General features: G+C 38.8%; 1 protein-coding gene across 2 annotated transcripts in view; it reads left to right on the forward strand.

The window, feature by feature from the left end:
• Window positions 1–22,722, forward strand: part of KCNMB2 (potassium calcium-activated channel subfamily M regulatory beta subunit 2) — a 245,792-nt gene that overhangs the window by 81,104 nt on the left and 141,966 nt on the right. The gene's annotated exons all lie outside the window — the stretch shown is intronic.

Genomic DNA, 22,722 nt, shown 5'->3' on the forward strand with positions numbered 1-22,722 from the left:
AAAATTAATTAGTCCGATCTAAGAAAGAGATGGAAAATTTTTATTCAAGCCAAATTTGAGGATTATAACCCAGGAAGAGCATCTCAGAAAGCTCTGAGAACTGTTCTGCCCATTAGAAGTCAAGGCACAGTTAAATAAGTTTTTTGAAACAGAGGGCTGTACATTAAATGGTGTATTATTGACAGTTTACATAATCCATATTTAAGCATCACTGTGGCCCCTTACAAGATCAAGAAGGAATCTTATCTTTTAAGGAGTTGTCTTGTTTATGCTAGGAGAATGTTGTTCTTTATGACTGAACAGGTATTTCTACCGATGGGGGGAGGTTTAGTTGATGCATAACACAGATACACTATGCACAGTGTGGGGAGAGGGGAGGCCAAAGGGCAGAGAAAATTTTTTTATGTTTAAATTTTTATTGTCTTGCCATAAAATATGAATTTTTACTTCACAAAAACTTTGTTCCAGCTACTGATAGATACAAAGATCAACGAGACAAACTCTTTGACCTCAAAGAAGTACACAAAGAACACAAATAATTCAAGAAGTGAGTGAAAGGCCACGGAAGAGAAGTGGTTAGGTTCTAACTTGAACCTCCTCAAGAAGTTTGGACCCGTGTAGAGTAAGCAAAATGCTCTACATACTTCTGTACCCTTCAAGGGCAGTTCTGCATCACAAACCAGTACACAGTAACCAGCATATACGGGTAATGGTTCTGAGAAATCTAAAATGATGAGACAATATTTAATATACTCCCAATGTTACCAGGCATTACCAACAGATTCACATTTATAGTTATACCCAAATATAGTTCTGAATATCCATGCTAAGGGAAGATCCCACCCCATCCCAGTGTCCACCATATTGCTTCTCTCCTGCCCTTACTTCCATATATGAATGACCACAAAGTCTACTTCCCTGAAGTTGTTTTAAGACACTCTCTGCTACCATTAAACCATTTGGGTTCACGTGAGGACCATGGCAAGCCTGGTGGTGTCAAGGAATAACCGGAGTAGGCTTTAGTTCCCTCCTTCCCCGACAATTTCCACCAACACTCTTCTAGAATCCACTGCCAACTATACTTACAATCTAAGTTAAAATGTCTGTTTGAACACAAAATCAATTCAAAATAAGTATCTTAGCACCCACTTCCAACAAGATTGCCACCCCTGTAGAGGTCCCCTGTAAAGTCACCATTAATGCCAATATCAGGGACTACTGAGATCTTTTGATTACAGTCACAGAGAAAATGATGCCTTCCAAACTCTTTGCTATGCTTTTTCACCTGAACCCCAACCAGGCTCAGGGTGGGTCTGGAATATGACAAATTGTTTCTTGAAAACAGTTGTGCCAGCCTCTGGTCCTTATAGCTATACTGTGGGCTTCAGATACCAGTTTACAGTAAATCCAAGGAAGTGACAGGGTAACAGACATTATGACATTTCCTCCATCCTTCTCCTTTCCTTCTCCTTCTTATCTTTACCTTCTCAGCTACAAAAAAAGAAGCTATTACATGTATTAGTAGATACAAACTGATGTGGAGGATAGGAGCCTGAGCTTAAGATCTGCCAAGCAATACATTCCATAACATTAGTGAGCTCTGCTCTTAAGGTCAAAAATGCTGGAATAATTTTTAGGACTATTTCCTTGAAAGCCTAAACAGCTTTAGTGTCTTAAGAAGCAAACTGCAAGTATCTGGAACACCTTCTTCTTTGGTAGGGCTCAATGTGTGAGGCATTATTTCCAAGCAAAGAAACAAACCAAAAAACTCAATAAAACTACACAGCATCTCTAAGACAGAGGAAGTGTTTCCACTGTCTCTTGATGGAAGCTTAACTCTCAAAAGGATTCAGATAACTGAACTTCAAGAAAGGCTGAGACCCTTTCTATTCTTCTTAACATAGTCTTTGGAGGTGAAAATTACTTCCTACTCACTACCCACTCTCTTGGCCGTCTTCCAAACACCCGAGTTTCATTCCTTTCTGTGACTGATAAACCTCTCAGTGCCTTCTGAGACTTCCAGTAAAGATGTCATTCACAGGGGTGCTTCCTGCCTAACCGGGGCCAAAAAGGGTGTGACAAGTTATTAGTGTTGTCAGTCATAGTTACACTGGGGAAACAGGCCAGGGCACCCATGCTTCTTAGAGGAGCGTGAATGCATTCACCCCATAATGCACAACAAACCAACAAAACCACTCAGCTTCTGCCTGTCCAGCTGGCATTCCTTGATCCCCTTTTGCTGCCATGTTTAGGCACAAATAGTACAAGGTGTGCTAATGAAGAATTCCAAGAGCAGAGACCCGGTTGAGGCAAAAAAATAAAGGCATCTGTTTGGGGTTTGTTAGGACTGCAGCCCAGGAGACACAGTTCCAAGAAGTGCTTGAACTGTGTTCCGCTGGACTACAAAATGGGGGAAGATTATAAAGGCAAAAGAACACAAGGTTACACAAATTATAAATTGCTCATCATGAAGTAAGATTGGAGCTGGCTAGAAGTCAGGTTACTTGTTAAGCAGGGACTGGATGAGGTTTGAAATGGTTACATAGTTATGAAGCTGGGAGGTGAGGGCTTTGAAGCTACAAGGTTACAGCTAGCAGCAGCTAGCAGATATTGTTTTGAAAACAGCTGGTGGTGTCCTCGAGTTTGACGCAGTTCAGAAAAGTCAAGTTCTCAGTGACGTAGGAACGCGTCTGAAACCTCATCCATGACGGCCACCTGGTTCCATTTTGGATGCCTGAACCATAGTTACTCCATTTTTATTTTTAAATGATCTTAAGTATGTCATCAGTGGACACTGGATGGATGGATGGATGGATGGATGGACGGACAGATGGATAATGGCCCCTAACTAGAGCCAGGATATTCAAAGAATGAGAAAGGGAAACTCACATTCAGATGTGCTATTTGTTGCAATTCAAATTAAAAGGTTTTGTGATAGAAGGTGGGACTAGAGCCACTGACTAAAATTCAACTTATGTATTTCAGCTTCTCTTGCCACTCCTTTGGCTAACTAATTTGGGTTTTACTAAGAGTTAATAGCTTTAATATCATTATCAATCCATACAAGCATACCCATCATACTGGAGCTAGTTGTTAATTCTCCTAGGGAGAAAACAGTGATTCTAGCCACAGCTTCATGTCACGCATGGTTTCCAGCTTTGCCTAGAAAATGTTTTCCTTTAAAATAAAAATATGGCCTACTTACTTTTCATTCACTGCAACAGGTTGACAGTGCAACAGGTTTGGGAACAGTTTAATTGAAATCATGAATTATTCTTCATCATCTGGGAGGCAAGACCCTGTTATTCTGATGCTGTTGTTTCCTTTGGAAACAAAATAGCATGATGCCTCAGGACATGTACACATCTCAAAACAGAGGCTCAAAACACAGGGCCCTGTCTGACAGTTGGGTGTGTCCCTCTGCCTTTATCCCCATAACAACAACATTGCAGCACAGAGTGCCTAGATCAAGGGGAAAAGGCAGCACACAGAGTATGCTCTTAAACCCCTCGGATCAAACTAAGATCCAGAATTTGGTCCAGTGGTGCAAAACCCAATGCTAGACTCCTTGAAAGCCAAATTGAATAGCTACCATCTTTCTGATACAGGATCTTAGGTAGAAACGTTTAAGATGGCAGGATGGGGATAACTTAGATTAAATTTATAGAGCATCTGTGACTCTGTAGGCCTCTATTTGCATGGGTGAACTCTAATGAAGAGACCTTTGAGGTGGGAGGTCTTGGTCTAGCCATGCCTGGGGTGAAACAGGAGAGACGGAAGCAGTGGAGGGCACAGTGGTGCATGTCTGAGCCCAGTGGAGAGGCACAGCTTCCCCTCTCCTGAGCCATGTGGAGTCTACTGAGCCTCCTGGACCGTGGAGATCAAAGGGAATTGATCTGTTTTGGTGTCTGATTTTTCAGCTTTGGGACATAGCAGGAGACAGCACCTTAGACAAGGTAGTGCTCTTCTTCAGGTGAAAACCTGGAGGAAGGCCAATGGTACCCGTGGACAAAGACTTGATTGAACAAATGCTCAACAGTCCGGGAGATGAGCCAAAATACCTGCTTGGGGAGGATACTTCACCAGCGTGCTTGAACTGAGGAGAGCTAAGAGTCAGCACAATTTGGAGACAAATCACTGATTTTTTTCTCCTCCCTACCTATAGGCTGGTGAGGCCTGGGGACATACAGGTTACTAAGACAAGTCTCCAACAGAGAGGGGGGGATTCCAGTTTTCAATTGTTATGATATCCCTTACACAAGTAAACATACAAAAAAAATACACACATATAAAAACATACCTTCTTCAAAATGAGTTCAGTTTTCACACCAGGCAGAGGGAAAAGACATCTTCAGATGTAGCAGCAGTAAAATAGCTCTGAGAGGCTCCATTTCATAGATTTCTATAAATTAATAGAAATATCATTTGGCATCCTGCAATAGTATCCACACCAGGTTCTCATCCCTCACAGCACAGCTCTGCCTGGTCTCCTTCAAAATTCCTTTCTCACTCAGGCTATGCAGTCAGGTCAGAGAGCTGGAAAAGTTTACATTCAGATATACATTCTGTGTTTCTTTCACACACAAATCATTCACCCCTGAGTCCATAAGGCCACATTTAAACATTTATATTTTGGCATAAAATTATTTTTTTAGCTTATTATCATTATAAAAATCACTGTGTGGTAAATGTTCTATTATTATAATCCAATACTCCAGTTATTGCTCATTACCTACTAATTCATAGTCATTAGTATCACAAACAATTGTCATTGCTAGGGTTTCATAATTTTGTTGACATCACTGTTTTTGAGATGCAGAAAGGATATTCCATCTGTACACCTCATGTAATCTGTGGTTGTTTTTTTTTTTTGCGGTACGCGGGCCTCTCACTATTGTGGCCTCTCTCGTTGCGGAGCACAGGCTCCGGACGCGCAGGCTCAGCGGCCATGGCTCACGGGCCCAGCCGCTCCGCGGCATGTGGGATCCTCCCGGACCGGGGCACGAACCCGTGTCCCCTGCATCGGCAGGCAGACTCTCAACCACTGTGCCACCAGGGAAGCCCTGTGGTTTGTTTTTTTTACTCAACTATAGTAATATTGGAATTCAGGTTTAAAATTAGATATAATAAATACTTCATTGTTTGAGTATTTGATGTGAACAGAATCTGTGACTCAGATATGACAATAAATCTACCTCATTTCTTCCCAATTTTCCAACCCCAAGCCAAAGAGTCACAGCAAATTACTTCTCATACAAAATGTCCCTTCAATTTAGATGAATTATGTTTTTCAAAGGTATCATTTAAAAATGCAGATGGGGGACCTATTAATTAACTGCCTTGTGAGATCACTGTCTGTTGGGGACCTAAAAATATACATGATCAGAATGAAAAAGTGCACTCCCTCAGCCTCTTAGTACCTTGAAACTTCCAGTGTTGTATTCAATTTCAGGTGGAACAAATATGCAAAACTTGCCTAGTAATCTGAGGGAGCCATCTGGGGCCTCTTTCCAAGAACCATCTTTCTCTACCATTGGGGTCTCTTCTGAGCATTGCTTTTTCTTTTCCTGAGGTCAGGATTTTCTTATGACACAGGGTGGGCAGAAGTACCTTATGACACAGGGGTGCTTTGGAGAGAGGTATCTCATGACACAGCAGAACGGTCATTGGCAGAGGATAGGGGAGCAGATCCTTCATCAATATCTAATAAGCTTTAAAGTTTACTTAATGACATTGATCTTTAGTCTCCTCATCTCTATGATGAAATTATAGAACGAGAAAATTTCTGAGGTTCCACACCATCTGATTCTAATATTCTATAGGCCAGTGAATGTAAATAATCTAACATAAGTAAAATGAAGATCACACAGGGGGAATCTATGAAGAAACCACTAACAAATTCATAGCCGGAAACTGGGGACACTATTCAGTCACAATGATGATAGAAGAAACCCAAAACGCATGATGAATTCTGCATATGGTGTTTATTTTCCATTTCTGATATACCACTATTCCCCCTTTCTAACATCTTATGGGACATGCTACTTGGAGGTTCTATAAGATGGACTTCAAACTTATGATGTCCCACAGTGATTTCAGTATTTCTGTAAATTCTGCTCCTCCTACTGTCTCTGTTTCTTTGAGGGTTCCCAGCATCCTCTTAGCGGCACAGCTTTGAAATGTATTAGACTCCTCTCTATCCCTGGAAACTCATCCAAACACGGCACGACCCTGCCTATTTTACTTCCACAATTCATTGCAGATGTGCCCTTTTCAACATCAGCACCTTATTGCAGACCTCACTGTGGATTTCCACAATACCTAACTTAAATCTTCATCTCTTCCCTTTCTCTTGCAGCCCAGCCTATAAATGGCCACCACAGTTATTTTTTAAAGGGCAGGTCACAGCCTATTATTCTTAAATACATTCAATTGTACCCCTTAGCCTCTACATAAAATTCAAACTCCTTAGACTACTTTTGATTCCCATGACCTGACTTGAACAAAACTTTTTTTGTTTGTTTCTCATTGTCCTTCCTTTATATTTTTCCAGTTCTTATTCCCCTCTAGATTGCCTTCACCATTATCTCTACATGTCTAAATCTACTCCTGTGTCAAGGCACCAATCAAATCCCACCTCTCCTCTAAAGCTTTTCCACATCCTCCTGCTGGAAGCAATCTTTTCTGCCTCCAAATACCTACAGTGCTTAATCTACACCCCTCCAATGGCACTTCTCACTTTTTATGTTAAAATATTTTTTTCAAGAACACTTTTGACAAGAATGTAAACTCCTTAAGCAACTAAAGTAGTGCCTCGTGTATATTATGGCCCAAATTCATATGTAGACTTTTTAATCAATATATTTTAAAATTGAAGCATAGTTGATTTACAGTGTTGTGTTAATTTCTGCTATACAGCAAAGTGATTCAGTTACGCATATATAAACATTCTTTTTTTATATTCTTTGCCATTGTGGTTTATCACAGAATATTGAATATAGTTCTCTGTGCTGTACAGTAGGGCTTGTTGTTTATCCATTCTATACATAAAAGCTCACATCTGCTAATCCCAACCTCTCGCTCCATCCCTCCCCCAACCCCCTCCCCCTTGGCAACCACCAGTCTGTTCTCTATGTCCATGATTCTGTTTCATAGATAGGTTCATTTGTGTCATAGTTTAGATTCCACATATAAGTGATATCATATGATATTTGTTTTTCTCTTTCTGACTTATTTAAGTTGAGTATCTTATTAGAGGAGATAGAGACAAAAAAATTACATTTTATCCTGGAAGTATATCGGAAAGAACATATGAATTAGAGGGAAAATTTAGATGGGCTATTCTGGTATAGACTAACAAATTGCTGTAGAACCCCTCCTATACAAGCTTTCTAAAATGACATTGGTCAGTCATTTATTTTTAGCCCTTTCCAAGATTCAAGTTGTTGTTGTTGTTTTAATGTCTGTGAATCCAAGTAGCATCTTAAAATATTCTTTGCTGTTTATGACAAAAGCAAGATCATGTTAGAATACTTCTAGCTGACTTGTATGGATCCTTTATTATGTACTATATAATATATTAAAAGCTTATCATTAATTATCTCATTTAATTCTCACAGAAATCTGATGAGATCATATGATTTTCACTGTTTTTCAGATGGGAACATTGAGGCACTGATATGTTGAGTAAATTGTACAGGGTTAAACAGTTAATGAATGGAAATCCCAGAAAGTAAGCCAAAGTAACTTGACACTAGAATCTATCCATTAAGTCAGTATACTACACTGCCCCTGGTAGAGAAGAAAGAATATTGCACTTGGAGTTAGACAACTGTTTAATTCTGCCTCTACTATTTCACTGGTTGTGTGATTTTGAAAAATAATCACCTATCCTGTCTGAGACTCACTTCAATCTATAAAATGGTTAAAATAATACTGGCCTGGCAGAGTTCTTAACAGCAATAAATAAAATAATATCTCTGTAACCCAACTCCAGGCTCCTTACCCTCAGAAGTACCATACCCCTTTGGGAAAAAGAGGCTCTTCTCAGCTTAATCCTAAATTCTTCGCTGCATGTTCCTTCCTAACTCCCACTCTCCGTGAGTCATCACTAACATCTAAGGCCTCCTGGAACATTAAAAAAATAGGACCCACTATAGCACATTCACAGCTATGTCCACTACTTAGTTCTATAGAGTATCAGAAGAACCTTTGAAATAAAAGGTTTTCTGTGTTTTCTGGTCAGATTCTTTGTGTATCCTGCAGAACATTCTCCTATTATTTCTGTATGGAATGAGGGATGGAATCAGTGATCAGTATGAGGATGTATTAACCTCATGGCTAAGACTGAGAGACGAAAAGATTTCCTCTTTCAGTTATGTATTTCAGTGTCTAGTACAATGCCTAACACATAACAGATGTTCAATAAATATTAGTTGTCTTTCCTTGCCCTAGAAGGAAAAGAGTGATGTGTAATATTGAAATATTAAAAAGGAAAAACAATTCTCACACTCTTGTTGACTTTTTATTTTGCAACTTATTACAATCCAATGAAATGGGCACAAGACATAACCTCTATTGGTAAGTCTCAGTGGCTTGAAAGTATTTTTTCTTTCCTTGTTAATATATATTTGAAAATTCATTTGGATTAATATTTTAATATTACTTAAAAACAAAAATTAATTCCCAGCTCACAAAGCCAAAGTGTTCATTTATCAAGAAAAACCCAACATATCAATTTGTCCTTCACGGATTGTTCTTTGGTTGTTGTAACTAAAAACTTATCACCAAATACAGGGTCACCTAGATTTTCTCCTATGTTTTCTTCTGGAAGTTTTTTAGCTTTGTGTTTTACATTTAGTCTATCATTCATTTTGAGTTAATTTTTGTGAAAGTTGTAAAATCTGTGTCTAGGTTTGTATGTTTGTTTGCATACGGATGTTCAGTTTGTCCAGCACTATTTGTTGAAAAGACTACCTTTTCTCTGTTGAATTGTCTTTGCTCGTTTGTCAAAGATCAGTTGACAGTATTTGTTTGTCTATTTATGGGCTCTCAATGTATATAGTATCTAGATATCTATATATATATATCTATTATTTTACCAGTACCACACTATCTTGATTACTTTAACTTCATAGTGAGTCTTGAAATCAAGTAGTATGAGTCTTGTTCTTCAGTATTGTGTTAGTGATTCTAGGCTTTTTGCCTTCTCATATAAACTTTAGAATCAGTTTTTCAATATCTACAAAATAGCTTGCTGGGATTTTGACTGGTAATGTGTTAAAACTATAGATCAAGTTGGGAAGAAATGATGTCTTAATATCAAGTCTTCCAATCCTTGAGCATGGAACATCTATTTATTTAGATTTTCTTTAATTTATTTCATCAGAGTTTTATAGTTTTCCATATATAGCTCCTGTATAAATTTTGTTAGATTTATACCTAAGAATTTCTCTTTTTTTGGTTGAATATTGACTAGTACTAGTTTTCTATATTTTCAAATTCCATTTGTTGATTGCTTGTATGCAGGAAAGCAATTGACTTTTGTGTATTAACTTCTTATCCTGCAACTTTGCTATAATCACTTATTAGTTCCAGGAGATTTTTGGACAATTCTTTGGGATTTTCTGCATAGACAGTCATATCGTCTAAACAAAAAGTTTTATTTTTTCTTTCCCAAACTCTAGACCTTTCATTCTTTTTCAGGTCTTGTTGCAGTAACTAGGACTTTCAGCACAATGTTGAGTAGGAGTGGTGAGAGAAAGTTCTTCCCTTGTTCCTGATCTTAGAGGAAAAGTAGTCAATTTATCCCTGTTAAGTATGATGTTAACAGTATATTTTCTGTACATGTTCCTTAACAAGTTGAGGAAATTCTCTTCTATTCCTAGTTTACTTAGAGTTTTTATCATGAGTGCAAAGATCTCATTTTAAAAGACTCAAAACTTTCCTCTTCACTTTTATTTTTCATCTCTGTACGTTTCCAAATTGTGCTTACTTATCCATTTTTATTTTCATACCCTTGGTTTCTAAAATGGTACAATTAAGCCATCTGGAGATTTTTTTATAAGACTAACTAAATAGCTGGGATTTTGTCCCCAGGTAAAATAAACGACCAAAATCATGTGTAATAACATACAGTAGTTTATTCGAAGTATCTCTAAGATTTGTTTGGGGAAAAACAATCAAGATGGAGCTTCCGGGTTTTACAAACATGATTTTCATCAAGTCAATGCTATAGAAATACATACATGTAACTTTGATATTGAGATTGTGAGAGTCAAATGATGAAAATAGTCTCCAAGTAAAAAAGCAAAGATTTCTCCTTTTTAAAAAGAGTTTACTTATCCATGAGAAATAGCAGTCTAATAGTTTGAATGTAGAATTAAAATAGAGTGGGGACTTCCCTGGTGGTCAGTCGTTAAGATTCTGCGCTTCCACTGAAGGAGGTGCAGATTCGATCCCTGGTCAGGGTACTAGGATCCCACATGACGCACGGCGCGGCCACAAAAAAATAAAAATAAAATAAAATCAGAGTTCTAGCCAGGTTCATTCATTAAGTAGCTGTATAATCTTGGACAAATCATCTGACATCTCTCGAGTTCTATGGTCTCATTTGTCAAGTGTAATGACAATAACACGTACCACCAACCACCACTGTGTGCTCCTACCCCATAGTGTTAATTCAGGGCTAAAGAATATGGTGGATGTGAAACTGCTTATAATTTTCAAGCACAACAGAAATGGAAAGCATTATTATTATTAGAAGTGTAAATTAGGAAGAAGGAGTTCTGACATTGTCTTATCAGATTTTTACACTTAAATTCCATCATTAATACAGTTACATTTTCCTGGGATTTCAAGTTTTTAGGTGAACTTCACTGCTAGGGTAAAAATTATACAGGGTTATCAAGACACTAAAGGCTAAAGTTTTCAAACATATCACCAATTTCAAGTCTGGCCTGATTACACTAGCAAGAAAACACAGTTGGCGTGTCAGTTTGTCTTTGATCTACTTTTTCTCCAGTCAAATGAGATGACTGTCCATTTAGAACAGCTCAGAGTGGTAGGTTTGAGTCAGAAGGTCAGAAATTCACCTGTGCTAAATGGTGTGGAAATAACCAGCGTTAGCTTTCCCCACTCACGCAAGATATTTGACATAACAAGTTATTTGCAGAATCGGTTATCCCTTCACATAGCTGACACTGAGCTCCAACCATGTGCCAGGTACCATGTAGGAAATACAGAGATAAAAAGACAAGGACCCTGTGCATATATGTATCATGGAATACAACTTAGCAATAAAAGGGTAAACACTACTGCAGGCAACAATCTGGATGAACCTCAAGGAAATTATGCTCAGTGAAAAAAAGCCAATCTCAAAAGGATATCTACTACATGATTTCATGAAATAACATTCATGAAAAAGCATAATTATAGAGTTGGAGAACATATTAGTGGTTGTTAGGGGTTGGGGATGGGAGTCGAAGGAATGGAGTGACTATAAAGAGGTCAGATGAGAGAGTTTTGTGATGATGGTACAGTCTTGTACCAACTCTTGTCTTGACTAGAGTGGTGGTTATACAAGGCTAAACATGTGATCAAGTTGTATAGGCTATATAAACACACACACACACAAGTGCATGTGTAAATGATGGAAGCTGAATGAGCTCTAGGGATTGTACCAATGTCAGTTTCTTGGTTTTTATATTGAACTACAGTTATGTAAATGCTAACATTAGGAGAGACTGGGGGAAGGGTGCACAGGACATCCCTGGACATTTCTTTGCATCTTCCTGTGAATCTATAATTATTTCAAAATATGAAGTTCAAAAAAGACAAGATCCCTATAGAATATACAACACCAAGAGTGAATCATAACGTAAACTATGGACTTTGGGTAATTATGATGTGTCAGTGTAGGTTCATCAGTTGTAAGAAATGTACCACTTTAGTGGGGGATGTTGATAATGAGGGAGGCTATGTGTATGTAGGGGTAGGGGACATATGGGAAGTCTCTGGGCGTTCCTCTCAATTTTACTGTGACCCTAAAACTGCTCTTAAAAAGTCTTAATTTTTATAAAATCAAAAGGAGAATAATATTTTGTGATGTAAAAATTATAAGAAATTTAAATGTTAGCAACCATAATAAAGTTTTATTGGAACACAGACATATACACACATACAAAGAGACAAGGTCCCTCCCCTCCAGGAGTTAAAAGTCAGGTCTCCTCAGTCTCCCTAGCTTGTAGAAATCAAAAATGTCCAGGAAAAGAAAAGTCTCAAATTTCAGTCCCTCCAGCCTGATCCTCTCAGGGTCTTACCCTGTTATTTCTGAGAGCCTTCAGGGATTCCTCACATGTGCTCCCTCCTCCCTCCTCAATCTCCATTGCTTACTAAGTCACCACGGCCTAGTTCTCAGATCTGAACGCCATCATCCCTGAAGAGCTCAGACTTTGTCCATAGAACTACCAAAGGGATAGGCAACTGCCTTCTCCATCCCTCTTCACACCCCAAATCTCTCCATATCCAAGTGATTGCCTTCTCACAGACCACTTCCCCCAGTACAAACCAGCGTGTGACACATACCCCCAAGGGTCCACCAATACCGCCACCTCACCAACCACACCTGGTTGTCAGTAGGTTCCGATAGGAGTGATAATGCCCAAAGTGAAAATAAAGTGCTTAACCAGAGTACCTAATTAGGGAAGGCCTTCAAGAAGGTAGTGCTTGACTGAGACTTTAAGGTAAAGGAGAAACTCTTCGGGGAGAAAGGAGGCAAGAAGAGAATTCCAGGCAAAGGGAACCTATGTGAAAAGACACTGAGAAAGCACACTGTGGCCAAGAAAGAGAAATGGTGCATTTGTGGAACACTGACGTTGGTAGGGAGCCAAGGCAGAGGTGAGGACTGGAACCCAGCCATGATGATTTCCGAGGCCCAGGTTCCCCATGTCGCCACATGACTAAGGAGCATGCTCAGACACAGCTACACGAGTACCGCCGTGCTGTGTCGCACCTCGGGCTTACACCCATCCTGAGATGTCACACCTAGGGCTGAGATCCATCCTAGAACTCAGCCAGCCTGACTTCACAGGCTGTCCTCAGCATGGGAGCAGCCGTGAGGTGACTGAGGCTGAGAAGGGGCTGTTTTTGCCCCACTGCACTCACAGGCTGCCCTTAAGCTAAATGCATGTGTATGTGGGCATCGCCAGCTTTTCCTCTTGGCTTTGTGTCAGTTTCTGCTGTAGACCCACCCTTCCTCCTGCACCCTCTCCAAAGCTGCAAGGCAGAGCAGCAGGCAAATGTGGTATTACAGAGGCACTGGACTTGGAACCAGATGGTCTCGGTATGAACCAAGGTTCTGCATCCCTTACAAGCTATGTGCATTTAGCAAGTTCATTTTACGAGCTTTGGTTTACCCACCTGTAAAATGGGGATAAGAATCTACCACGTAGAACTCTTGTTAAATTAAGCGAAGTACTATAAGTGAAAATGCCTTTCACAGGCCTTTGCCCCTAAGAGGTATGTTCTCATTTTTTTTTAATTTTGCTTTTCTTTTCCTAGTGGTAGTTCCCCTCCCTTGTTCAAGATCTAAGATTCTCATGTGTTCTCTCACTACTGATCATATTTGAAATTCTCCTAAAGCAAACCTCTAAGACAACAATTCTAGTGCCAGTCGTTTCTTTGGGAGGAGAGAGGAACACCTGGTGGGGGGCGAGGAAGCTAATTAAGACTGGGCAGGAAGGGCAGCCTCTTCAGATCACTGATGTAGAATCACACCAGGACAACCCTAGAAGCCAGTGTAGAAGGACACTTCAGAGAAAGCAGGAACTTTTATCCAGTCACTGGTTAGGGGCGCTCCTGGTGCAGTAAAATGTCACTTCTTTATAGAACTTCTGTCCTGCTGAGCAGTCCTGAGAAAGCCCATAGGCAAAACACACAGTTGCTCATGGCAGGCAGTTGGAAGTTGTGTACTGAGATGGTAAGGGAGGGGATAAGGGTGAAGCACCCAGAACGAAAGGGTCTGAGAAACACACATGTCAGGTAATCAGTAGGTCTTAGTGTGTATATTTACCTTCCATAAGAAGAAAATTCATTAGACATTTAACAACTCTAATAGCAGAATTTCTGGCACACTTGGGTTGGGGAGTAACAGGTGTTTTATGGGGTCCTCCTGGAACCACATAATGAGGACACATATTTTTCCAGTAGGAGTAAGGAAAGCCTCCATCTGTGGCATCCATCTGCACGTATTAACCTACATCCAAAGTTATCATCACTTTCAATAGAGTTTCTGATATGAACACAAGAAAATGTGGTTTATATCACAAAAGGTGACAATGTCCAGAGAAATGGGTCTGGAAACATTTGTTTTCTGAGGGCATCTGTCTCCCTGCCTATAGATGATAGGCCTGGAGAGACAGTTTCTAGATCACAGGGAAATCAAACAGCTGTAGGGCAGAGCCTGAGGCACATTACCACCTGTGCTGGGCTGTAGACTCTATTAAGGCTCTGGAAACAGACAAGGATCTGGCAATAGCTCAATATCTGTGACACAGGTTGTAATGAATAATCAGGCACATTAATTTGTTTCCTCCAAATTATAAAGCTTGGTTTAACTCCTGGCTTCATTTTGGCCCAGGCTTAGCGTAATTTAGCTACACAGGTCAGAAAAGAGTAGGCTGAATCTCTGAGGGGCAGATGGCATCTGTTCCTCTAATTTAAAGGAGGATGAAAAGGAAACAGTTAGGGGATGGTAGGGTGTAGCCCAGGGAAAACAGGACGTTAGCTTTAAAGAAGTCAGGATCTGCTATTGTGAGTGCTGCTGAAGCAGCTCCTACAGGCCAGCAGATCTGAGCATTAGTCAGAGGACTACAGAAGAGAGGGTGGGGGAAGCACTCTCTGGCGTCACTCTCCCAAACCACAGCTCTGGATAGTAAGCTAACAGTGTGTCGGGCTGTTAATGAACTTGGTCTGCACTCTCTGGCATCAATCTCCCAAACCACAACTCTGGATAGTAAGCTAACAGTGTGTCGGGCTGTTAATGAACTTGGTCTGGCCATGGTGACAGAGTTCATTAGAGAACATTTATCCTCCACTCAAGAAGGAGAAAAATGACTTCGATAAAAACTATGCCAGCTCCACAGATACATGATTTTTATTAAAAAGGCATTTTCAGTAGTAAAATTCATTACATATTCACATAATTAATCTGGATCCACCTCTCCCTATGCTATATTATTTTTGGATAAATGCTAGTAAGCTTTAAGGAAAACAAATATGATCCTACAACTATACTGTAATTGAAAATAGATGTAATAAAGAAGACAACCATATAGTTTGTTTATGGTTTGATTCTACCGGGTCAGTTTATAATCTATCCAGATAAAAGTCAAGGCCAAGCCTGCCTTCTGATGAATTGTTCTGCACTGCATGTATACTGATGCCCGTGGAAGAATGAGCTAAAAGGAGAAGATTCTTCTCAGGCAACTAAAGTTTGTTACTTGTATGCTTTCTCTATCTTTCCCTTTTTATATTCTAGAAATACAGTGGAGGCAAAATTTGGAGACCAAAATAAATGAGAGAAAAAAGAGTGCATCAGGATCTGGCAATGTCTTGTAGAATCAAAACAACCTGAGTTAAAATCCTAGTGCCACCACTTTTAAGGGCAGAAAAGTTATTTAATTTTAAACCCTCTGAACCCAAGTTTCATCATCTATGAGACATGAATGAGAAAGCCTACATCAGAGTGTTTTGAGGATTAATTGAGAATATATGTTATTCACCTACAACGTGTTTAGTGCTTAAAGACAGTTAAGGAGCCTTCACTTCATGCTGTTCTGGATAACCAAATCAGTTTTATTTATTTATTAAATAAAGCATTACTGGACATCTAGCATGGGCCAGATGTAAGTTTTAGGTTCTGGGGATATAGAAATGAACAGTATGGACATGATCCTGACTGCCTTAAAGAAGGGAAGATAGTCATTGAAAAAATATTTGCTAACAATTCATGAAGAATAAGCGTATTGTTTTAAGCCAAATGATTAAAGATATAGTGATTTATAATTATTTTTACACAGAGTATCAGTAATGCTTCAATATAATAATATATTAAAATAATTAATTTCATGTATACAGTATATATTGTTTTTTCTTTTTCCTTTTTTTTCCTTTTTGACTTCAAGTGTACCAACTGAATTAATCATATTTCTCAGTTCATGACACATTCTCATTATAAGTACATACGAGGCTTATATTTATTCATTTAATCCCTATCAATACTCCCATTCCTCTCTTCATCATAGGCACTCACTCTAAAGTATTTAATGTGTCCATTCATCCCACTTCTACACGTTCATTTAGAAATATATGTAATTCTTAAAATATACGTAGTAGTGTTGTTCATATGTGATATACAAAAAAGTATTATGTTATAAATAAGTTGTTTCTTTGTTCACTTAATACTCTTCTCTCTTCTAGAGAGAAGTATTCCTGTCTTCACATAAACCTAACTTATTACCAAGTGCTGCTTAGTATTCCAGAGTATGCACAGATCACATTTTATTTACAGTATCTGTTCCCCTAGCGGTGGGCACCTGAGTTGCTTTCCTTCCTTGCTGCTATAAGCAATTTGACAAATAAATATCATCACACATATATCCTTACGAATCTGCTAAAGAGTTTTTTGGTGTGTACACATAACCAAGCATCAGATTTTACACACTTAATGTCACAGATGGATTGCTGTATCATTTTCCAATCCCCCATATCCTTGCCAAGGTATGGCATTATTTGATGTACTAATATTTATGTCATCTGATGGTTATAGAGTAGTATTTCATTGCTTTTTAAATTTGCATTTCTCTAAATAATTGTGATATTGCTCATATCTTAATATTATTATTAGGTTAATTATATCCCTCAGTTCATGGCACATATTCCATCTTTTAAATACCACTGCCCATATTTCTATGAGGTTTCCTCCCATTTCTTACTGATTTGTAATTACCTATATGGTTTAGATGTTACTACTCTTTGTCTGTTTTACACTTTGCAAATCACTGCTCTTGGTTTGTCATCTTCTGATAATTTTGCATGTGGACTATATTCATTGACCATAATCCATGTTTCAATGTAATTAAATCTTTCAGCTTTGCCCTTTATGTTTTAAGCTCTGGCCTTGTTCAAGACATTCTTCCCCACCTAAAAATAAACAGAGAATATCTGTGTATTCTCAAACATTGCCTTCTATTACTTTTATATTTTTACTATCTGCTTTTGGAAATTATTTCAAATAGATGTGTTTTTACATATGATATGAGGTAAGGATTCAACTTTTTTTTCATTATAATGAGCCAATTCTCCTAACATCATCTGTAAAATCTGAGATAATCTATGAGATTAGTTAGACAATTTTCCCTTTTATTTCTATTTCCTAAAAACATTTCCATAAGTTAGAAACTACATCTTTCTTGTAAGCTTGGTTCTCATCTGTGGAATATGCTGAATGTGGAGGCTATAGGTTATGGATCTAGCCACGTCTCCTTCTGCTTAGGCCAATTTTAGAATTTTATACATTTCCAGAAATGTATCCATTTCCCTTCATTTGATCTTATTGGCATGCAGTGATTCACTAAATTCTTTTTATTTATTATAAATTTATATTTGCTGTGATAATTTTCCTTCTTTCATTTTGAACTTCAAGTATTTTCATCTTTTTATAAAATTAGTTTTGCCATAGGTTGATATCTCTTGTTTGTCTTTTCAATGGTCTTATTTATGCACACTTATAAAATATTTTAAACTGAAGGGCAGAAAAGCATCTCACATCAACATAGGCAGGATTCTGCTGAAATAGTATTTATAGGAAAATTTATAGTTTTGAATATATTTATCACAAAATAAGAAGGACCAAAAATTTGAACTGAACATTTAACTCAAAGGAACAATAGAGCAAGCCCAAAGAAATAAGAAGAAAAAAAACAATAAAATTAATAACAAAAATCAATAGATATAGAAAGACAACAAAAAATAGTGAAAATGAACAATTTATACTTTTTAAAATGCTTTTACATATACGACATTTCTTGGGGCATGACTTTAAACTATAGACCAGCAATTGGACTTTTAAAAAAGAAAAGCTCAGATTTTTGCTATTTGCTTTCACTGTTTTGTTTTTTTAAATGTTGAGCATTTTGTTGAGGAAAACCGTAGAGGCAAAGATACTTCAATCAGCAAAAGGCAAAGTGAAGCTTTATTACTGTTCTTGTTGAAAGATGGTATAGAATACTTGTTTAAAGGGTAGGCTCTATGTTCAACCTGAATAGTTTCAATGTTTGGCTCTACCACTTCTTTGCTGTGTAATCTCAGGCTCTCTAAGCCTCAGTTTCCTCATTTGCAACATAAGGAGCATAATGGTTTCTACCTCAGAGAGCAGTTATAAGAATTAAATAAGATAAAGTAGTATATAATGTGCTTAGCATAATGTTCAGTAAAATGTTAACTCTCTCTCTGTGAGTCTTAGTAAACTGTATTATATTTAAATACCCCCTTCCATGAAAAAGAGAATCTTGGACAAACTAAGAATGTACGCTTGAGTATTAATTTTAATTCTCTCATAAATGTTATAGCACTGTGTAAATAAGAATATATCCAAATCCAGTCTTCAAGTGGTGTAAGGCAGCTTCAAACCATAGGTGAGAAATTCAATGACAAACTGCTGATGCGGAATGATCTCAGAGTTTTATCCACAATAAGTAGACAGTGGAATGAGAAATAACACAAAACGGCTCTAGTCAACATGGAGTGTTGAGAAATTGAAAGGGAAAGCGTTTTAAAGTAATTGGAAAAGAATTACACACCTACAAGGGCAAGTAGAGATCCTCCCTTGGTTGATTTTCCTTTGAGCTTCTGCAGTGTTTTCTAAAGATTATTCTCAAGAAAAGATAGAACAAGACAGATAAAAAATTTGGGAAAAAAGACAGCCCACAGAATAGGTCACAGCGCTGTTCTTTACTGGCCCAAGGAGTGGGGTTTCCAGAGAGGCAAGGAGGGTTCAGGCCCTGGGATCGAGGCAGCATCAGCTAAGAATGCCCTGCTAGGCCCTCAGTCCCAGAAAGCACACTTCAGAGGCAGGTGCCTCAGTCCTCTGAGACTTTCCCCACAGCCCCATGCTGGAAAGTTATTTTTGTAAAGCACAGGATCCCAGACTTCTTGAATTTTACAACCTGCCATCAGAATTCACTTTCTTTACAGGGAAAACAGGTCTGCATCCCGGCAGCTGTCAGTCCCTTTAACAGGAGATGGAACAGTAATGAAACCAAGTGGGACTGGCACATTCTCCATAAAGGAGGCCGCAAAAGGCATATTGTTACCTTTTTGAAAATGGCAACAATCGTCTCATATCCAGACATGTAAATATACTACAAACATGATAAAAGTAGGCTTACATGTAAACATGATCTAGAAAAGTGCCAACTAAGACCTCAATTATATTACATTAATATAAATGGGAATCTCTGTATAATTTCTTCTGAGACATCTCCATGGTCTACTAAACGTGTATGAAACTATTTCTGACAAATAAACTCCAGCAGAAATGGAAGTTAAGAGTTTCAGAATTGGTTCTCCAGGAACAGGCAAGTTCATTTCTCTAGTAGGTTAATAAGCATTAATGCTAATAAATGGTGAACTGAAATGATATTTCAATAAAGTGGAAATGATCACCTGAGAATTCATCTGAATAATGGCATTATAGCATATGTCAAGAATGTGTTAATCAGTCTAACAGAAAAGGGGACAGTGTGTTCTCACAACCATCTTGAGGAATGCTGTACTCAACTCAGCCAATACTCTAAGTCTCATGTGTGAAGCTTAAATAGCATATACGAAAATGATTAAAACGTGCCATCCTTGAAGTAACAGAGACAAGAAGCAGGCACAGCTGAAGAAAAACTAAGGTACTCAGTGAAACCCAAATGCAAACTGGGCCTCTCATAGTTTGCACTGGCTGAGCATCTACTGTGTGCTGACCCTCTGCTTGCCTGCCAGATGCTCTCAGTCTCTCAGTCCCTCAGCTGTCACTCCATCCCTGCAAAATGCAAAAAATAAGACTCACAGGGTGGAAGCAACTTGCCCAAGGCCACACAGCCAAGAAGTGGTGAGGCACCTACTGATTCCAGAGCCTACATACCTTCCCTCCTGTTATGCTGCCCCCCAAAAAGGCCCCACACCACATATGACAGGCCTCTGAATTCATTTTTCCAGGCTCCCAGGGTTCACGTCTAATTGCTCTGCATCCTTTGTAAGATGACATAAGTGTTGTTTTAGTTGCTAGTCCTCAGTCACTTCAGCTTGGGTTCAAGGTCTCTTGCTCTCAGCCTATGGCTTTACCTTTGGAGGTTGACTTACCTGGGAACAAACCCCACCTCTGCCCCTATGTGACACTGGTCAAGCTATATCATCTCTCTAAGCCTTGTGTTTTCACCATAAAATGGAGATAGCTATACCTACTTCACAGGAGTCCACTTTAAAATGAGGTAACTTAGCACATAGCAAGCTTTCCAGCAATGCATGAAGGCTGCCATTGTGATAGTGGCCTGTCATCAGCTATGCTTTTGCTCATAATTAACATTTTGTTCTATACTTTCCCAAGTTTCTGACCTTGGCCTGGCCTCTTTTTACCATTACTTTTGTCTTGGAACTGGTACTTTAGAACCCAATCGTACATGGAAATAGTCCAGGAAAGCAAAACAAGGAAAGCAAGAGAAGAAAAATAAGAGGATGGGAGGAGAAACAGTCATCACTGGCTTCAAAACTTAAGATCTTGTCAAAAAGATGTCATTTTTCCAGCCCATTTCTCAAACTTCCAAAGTGTGCACTTGAAGAAACAGGTTTTCCTCATAATATCACCAGTAAGCTGCTAGTCTTTTTATCCCTGAGGAGTTTAGTCAAAGCCATCTGTTCATAAGTAATAAGTAGACCTTTATTATTGAATCAGGACGAAGTCATCCCTTCTTTATAACCTTCTACCCTTTTCTCTGGCAATGGTTTAAAAGCTGAGTTTCTTCCCTGATTAACTGATGTATGGTTGGTTACCTCCCAATCTAAATGGAATGTATGCCAGACAATGAAAGGAAAGCCCAGAGGGCCATGCCTCCTGCTTTTGTTGCTTCACCCCAAGCCTCCTATAGCTAGTACCATAGTGTGCACATAGTATATTACTCAGTAAATGATGCTCAAAATAATGATAAACTTAAAGGCCTGTTCAGACAACTACACCAAAGGCTTATGGTATGCCCAGAATGTTATCGTCCTGAATTAGGATGCCCTCACTAAGTCTGGCATGCACAGTGCTGAGTGAACAGGAATCATGCCTGGAAGACAGCTCCCACCCCATCAGACCACTGTGAATACCAAGTTACTTCTTCAGGCAGACGCATGAGCTTGGGCCTCAACAGAAATCCAATACTGCAGTGAAGGGCACTCAGAAGTCACATATTTCCTTCTGGTCCCTCTTCCTGCTAACGGAGCTTTGCAAAGCAATGAGCTAAAGGTGTTTTTAACATTTCAAAGAGCGAAGTCAGTTAATCCGTGAAGCATTAACGCTGTAATTCTGTGCATGTTTCCAGAATGGAGGCCAGATCCAATGTGACAACTGCCAGGTGAAAATCACAGAAGCATAATATTATGCAATTTGATTTCAAGGCAGAGTGTTCTAAATCCTCAGGTTGCCAGCCAGGCAAAGCATCTGTGAAGAATAAACCCACTCTTAGACATGGAGGTCCCTCAGATTTAAATATTTGGATGAATATTATGAACTCTGAAAGTTAAAGCCCTCAACATGTTCCTAAAAACTATCATTCTTAAAAGTTTAAATTTCTCCAAATAGCAATATTAGTTGTTTGATGTAAATTTCACAGAATCTTGAAACCTTAGATCTAGGATATTCATGAGACATTATATGATGAAACTCCCTTTGTTTATAGTAAAGAAATTGAAACTTAGAGGAACATAATTTGTCTAAGCTCACCCAGTTAGCTAATATCAGAGCCAATATGAGGTCCCAAGTTGGTCAGTCCCTAGGTTCCATAGCTCAGCTGATCTGCACACTCAGATCCACATGGGCTTTGTGAGCGAGCTACTCAACTTCTGTTGGAATGAGTAATTCCTATTTCATAGGGAAGTTATGTTAATTAACTGAGACAGTGGATGCAGCACATGGCCCATCATAGCACTATATAAATGGTAGCTGCTGCTATCATCATTATCATTACCGTTATTATCCAACGTACAATTTAAGTCTCACACAATTTCCTGTCATGAGTAAGTCTGGTTGTATTTTTAGGAGACCCCTTCTGAGCAGTGGATGGAGCCTGGAATTGATGTTTCCATCAATTAGCTAGGGTTCCAGCAGGTCTGGCACTAGTCTCTTACCAAGCTACAGCCTTCCTTCTAGCCTACATGGGAGCCTTATGGCCATGAGAATGAGCATAGCTTTTGAATCAGAGTTCTGAGTCTTGATCCAGTTCTATCACTTATTTTACTGAGCCTCAGTTTTCTCCTTTCTTACGTGAAGAAAATAGTACCTGTACTACAGAGTTTGTAGAGAAGACTAAACAAAATAATACAGTGATGTCACCAATATGGCAAAGTAGATCATCCCCACCTTCACTCCCTATCACAAGAAGAACAACTAACAACTACTCAAGAACAAGACACCAC

This window comes from Pseudorca crassidens, chromosome 5 (assembly GCF_039906515.1).
Source record: "Pseudorca crassidens isolate mPseCra1 chromosome 5, mPseCra1.hap1, whole genome shotgun sequence".
Classification (NCBI taxonomy): Eukaryota; Metazoa; Chordata; class Mammalia; order Artiodactyla; family Delphinidae; genus Pseudorca; species Pseudorca crassidens.